General features: G+C 50.1%; 1 pseudogene; it reads left to right on the top strand.

The window, feature by feature from the left end:
* The first annotated feature begins 1028 nt into the window (after nucleotides 1-1028).
* Nucleotides 1029-2799, top strand: LOC121437024 (annotated as a pseudogene).
* Nucleotides 2800-5236: the final 2437 nt, after the last annotated feature.

The raw sequence follows: 5236 nt of genomic DNA, 5'->3' as shown, positions 1-5236 counted from the left end.
TAGTCCCCTGACTGACAGGGAGCTACTGTCACGCTTTCCCTATCTGAGGCCTGAGCTGGACGACAAGAGGCAGATAGGGACAGCTAGGGCTGCATTCCAGGCACAGGTCCCGTCAGCAAGACACATAACGACAACAACAAATTTATAGGTATATGAGACACTTGTCTTAAGCTGCTTTCTTTACAACTCTGAAACCTGGACAATGAAACGCTCTTCAGAGCAGAACGTGTTTGAGAAGGCATGTCTCAGGAAGATTCTAGGTGACACACTGAGAAATAGGCTGCGCAAAAATGACATTAAGAAACATCTTCCTGACCAGCCTGGTCTACAAGAGCTAGTTCTGAACTCTTATAATTTTGGTTGTGAGCCTAGCCTTTAATGGCTGAGCCATCTCTCCAGCTCGGGGGCTGCACCCACATACTGAGACAATGGGGATGTTCTATCGGGAACTCACCAAGGCCAGCTGGCCTGGGTCTGAAAAAGCCTGGGATAAAATCAGACTCGCTGAACATAGCGGATAATGAGGACTACTGAGAACTCAAAAACAATGGCAATGGGTTTTGGGTCCTACTGCACGTACTGGCTTTGGGGGAGCCTAGGCAGTTTGGATCTCACCTTACTAGACCTGGATGGAGGTGGGTGGTCCTTGGACTTCCCACAGGGCAGGGAACCCTGATTGCTCTTTGGGCTGATGAGGGAGGGGGACTTGATCGGGAGAGGGGGAGGGAAATGGGAGGAGGTGGCAGGGAAGAGACAGAAATCTTTAAAAAATGAATAAATAAATTAATTAATAAAAAAATAAATAAAATAAAATAAAAGAGCTAATTCTGGGACAGGCTCAAAAACCACAGAGAAACCCTGCCTCTAAAAACAAAAAAAACCCAAACATCTTCCTGGCTTGCCACCGCCAGCTGCTGCCCAGGGAGCCGCTTTGTCTAGGGCGGGGCGCATAGAGAGGCCACCAGGTGTCCCTCCGCAGCGGGCCCGCACCCCCCCCTCCTGGGCTGCAATGGCGGTGCAGGGCCGGTATGGGCCCCAAGAGGCAGCTGACATTCAAGGAGAAGTCGCGGATCATCCAGGAAGTGGAGGAGAACCCGGACCTAAGCAAGGGCGAGATCGCACAGAGCTTCAACATGCCGCTGCCCACGCTGAGCACCATGCTAAAGAACAAGTGTGCCATCCTGGCGTCAGAGCGCAAGTACGGAGTGGCCTCCACCTGCCACAAGACCAACAAGCTGTCCCAGAACGACAAGCTGGAGAGGCTCCTCATTGCTAGGTTCCAGCAGATCCACGCCGCGGGCCTGCCGGTCAAGGGCATCATCCTGAAAGAGAAGGCGCTATGGATAGCGGAGGAGCTGGGCATGGACGACTTCACGGCTTCCAAAGGCTGGCTGGATCGCTTCCGCAGGCGCCAAGGTGTAGTGGCCTGCAGTGGCCTGACCTGCTCCAGGGCACAAAGCTCTGAGAGCAGCGGTGGGAGTGCACCAGGCTGGCGCCCGCGGGAGGAGCAGCCGCCATCAGTGGCTGAGGGCCATGCCTCGCAGGACGTGTTCAGTGCCACCGAGACCAGCCTGTGGTGAAACTTTCTGTCCGACCAGGCCTCGGGGCTGTGGGGAGGTGATGGAATGGCTCGCCAGGCCACCTAGCGCCTTAGTGTTTTGCTGTGCGCCAAAGCTGATGGCAGCGAAAAGCTCCCCCGCTGGTGTAGCAGGCAAGTCAGCCAAGCCCCATGCAGGCCAAGGTGGTCTGCCCTGTGACTACACTGCCAACTCAAAGGGTGGAGTCACTACCCAGGCCCTAGCTAAGTACTTGAAAGCGCTGGTCACCCGAATGGCTGCAGAATCTCGTCGGGTCCTTTTGCTGGCTGGCCGTCTGGCTGCCCAGTCCTTGGACACCTTGGACCTGCGGCATGTGCAGCTGGCTTTCTTCCCTCCCGGCACTGTGCATCCATTGGAGCGAGGAGTGGTCCAACAGGTGAAGGGCCACTACCGCTAGGCTATGTTGCTCAAGTGTCATGGCAGCACTCGAGGGCCAGGATCCCTCAAGCCTGCAGCTGGGCCTGGTGGAGGCCTTACACTTTGTGGCTGCAGCCTGGCAAGCGGTGGAGCTCTCGGACATAGCAACTTGCTTTCGGGAGGCCGGTTTTGGAGGTGGCCTTAATGCCACTATCACTGCTTCCTTCAAGAGTGTGGGAGTAGAAGAGAAGGAGGAAGAAGAGGAGGAGGAAGAAGAAGAGGATGGTGAAGGGGAAGAGGAGGAGGAAGAAGAGGAAGAAGAAGGGGAGGAGGAATAAGGCGGGGAAGGACAGGAGGTGGGAGAGGAAGAGTTGGTGGAAGAGGAGGGTGAGGTTGATGACAGTGATGAAGAGGAGGAGGAGGAAGAAGAAGAAGAAAGCTCCTCTGAGGGTTTAGAGACTGAAGACTAGGCCAGGGAGTAGTGGGGGCCAGTGGTGGCTTTGGGGGTTACAGTGTCCAGGAAGAGGCCCAGTGCCCCACCCTCCAATTTCTGGAAGGTGGGGAGGACTCGGACTCAGACAGTGATGAAGAGGAGGAAGATGAAGAGGAGGATGGGGAAGACGATGAAGACGAGGATGATGATGATGATGGCGATGAGGTCCCTGTACCCAGCTTTGGGGAGGCCATGGCCTACTTTGCCATAGTCAAATGGTACCTGACCTCCTTTCCCATCGATGGCCTCGTGCAGAGCCACATCCTTCACTTGGAACATGATCTGGTCCACGTGACTAGGAAGAACCATGCCAGGCAGGCGGGAGTTCGGGGTCTTGGACATCAAAGCTGATCTGCGGGACATAGCTGCACTCCAGCCCAGATGGACAGCACCTACCCAAGGCAGAGAACTCTGGGCAGCTACTGGAGATGGCTGGAGGAGTTGCAGGGCCTTCAGTAATGCTTCGCCCGGCCCGGAGACAGGCCCAGGGGCTGAGGTCTGCCTCACTGCTATTGCCTCCTTCTCAGATTCCTCTTTCCTCCCCATTAGTTCCTGGGCTCAGGGCACTGGTTGGGTGGGAAGCTGTCCGGTGCTACCACGCTATGCCACCAGTGGGCTAGACCATAGCAGCAGCCAGGGACAGATCCTGGAAGCTCTTGGGCAGAGAGTGCCTCTCCCCTTGCCACCCAAACAGGTCTTTGGTGGGGGGATCCGAAAGCCATTCTGGAAAGGGCTCCAGAGGAAGGTCCAGCCTAGGCTCCCACAAAACTAGCATCCCCCCGTCCTGCACCTCTAGGCTGCCTAAAGAAGCACAGTGTAACGTAGGGCAGCCTCCTGAGCCTGCCTCCTGCCTGCTTTCCACCTCCCTAAATCCCTTGCTCTGGCCCAGTCTTTGGCCCTTGATTTTCTTTCCAGATTGGAGGTTTCCAAGAGGCCCTCTTGGGGAGTGACAGCAGGCACCTCCAATCTGGGCAGCTGCAGGCCTTGTGCCTCAACCTCTGCAGGCCCCCATCCTGGGCATAGGGGCCTGGAGCTGGGCCCAGAGTCCAGCCGTCCAGGTGCTCCTTTCCCAGTTTGAATTCAATAAATCTGTCTACTCCCCTTTTGTGGGAGTGAATGTTTTAATAGCCAAAAAAAAAATCTTCCTCTACAAAAGGAAGTAAACTACAGGATACAGCAACCATGTTTGGAATACTTTGGCTGGAACTACAGGCAACTGTGAGCTGCCTGACATGGGTGCAGGAAACTAAACTCTGTTCCCCTATAGGAGCAAAAAGCATTCTTAATTATTCTGAAGCCGTATCTGCAGCCCATGTCTGGTTTCGGGAGTTTTCTCTTTGAAATAAGGTCATACTACACAGCCCATGCAGTACAGAACTTAACAAGCATACTACCTCTGCTTCACTAATTTACTTCAAAATGCTTTAAGGGGGGAGGGAAAGCTGAAGAAAAGGCTCAGTGGTTAAGAGCACTGACTATTTTTCCAGTGCTCCTGAGTTCAATTCCCAGGAAACCACATCAAAAATGTTAGAGAGATATAAAGATAGTAATTGTGTTACTAAAAAGTATTTATATGTATGAAGATTAAGTTAGATGGATGTTTATAGAATGGAAAAGAAAGTAAGAAATGTTATGCAAGTCATGAATAGCTGAGTTATTTAAAGCATGTAAGGGATAAGACTTCGAGAAGGTGTATATGGTATTAAAATTTCTAAGGCCAAAGATCTACAATTACAATAATTGGCTAAAATGCGTGTCTAACCAATTTTATTTAGAAATTGTTAGCCATTAAAATATTATACAGTAATTAAAATTCCAGACTGGTATGACTAATCTTGGTGTTCAAAAACCATTTTTGGAGGCTTATATTAATATACTCAGAGATATGAAATAAAGAATATTTTCTTCTTGCCCTCTAAGGTCAATGAGGCTACAAGGGACTGCCAGCCATCTCTAGAAACATTCTGCAAAGGTAGAAAGTCACCTATTCTCTTGTTCAAGGAAGCCACAGAGACCCTAACCTGTGAATTCTAACCAGCATCCAGTCTACAAAGAAGAAGGTCAACACAGAGGAAAGATCTCCTCAGTGCTTCCAAGGCAAGGCATAGTCAAGCAAGGTCTTTGCCTTATCTTAGATGGATGGACAACTGGTGAAAAAAAAGTATAGAGGAACCCGAGATTGAGATTCTTCATAAGCCCAAGAGGTTCCCAAGGATTAGATTCTCAAGTAGCCTTAACAGTACAAAAACAAAATTTTGGCTACCTACATGGTCTTAAACACACAGCAGGAAAGTGTATGCATGGTAAAAATGATCAGTATGCTTAACAGCTCAAGGGATTGCAGTCCCCAGACATAACATTATGAAATAGTATTTTGAAAACTCTTTCCCAACTCTTTCCTTCCCTGATATAGGAAAAAAACCAGTTTACCTCAGCACTGCAGTGTCTAGCTATAGCTCATAAAGAAGTTTATCTTCTTAAGCACTGAGGCCAAATCTAAAATCTGTTTTTACTAATGATGGAACAAGGTCTCTTTCTGGAAGACTGTGTCTCCCAGCTGTCATGTGTCCTTCTTCACTCTAACCACCTATGTTAGAGGAGGCTGCCAGATACTCCAAGATTTTGGAAATTATTCAGATTACCCAAGTGATGTTTTTGGAATGCTGCTAGACATTCTTATAAAAATGACTTAATATGATTGAGTCTCATTTAAACTGTTGTTTAGATGCTGATTTTTAACAGATTTCTCTTACAAAGCTTCCAGGTACTTGTTCCTTAAACAGGAGTC

This window comes from Microtus oregoni, unplaced genomic scaffold (assembly GCF_018167655.1).
Source record: "Microtus oregoni isolate MIOR12 unplaced genomic scaffold, Mior012 000050F_ref0000143, whole genome shotgun sequence".
Lineage (NCBI taxonomy): Eukaryota > Metazoa > Chordata > Mammalia > Rodentia > Cricetidae > Microtus > Microtus oregoni.
The sequence above is the reverse complement of the archived record's forward strand: the minus strand, read 5'-3'. Positions and strand labels throughout refer to the sequence as shown.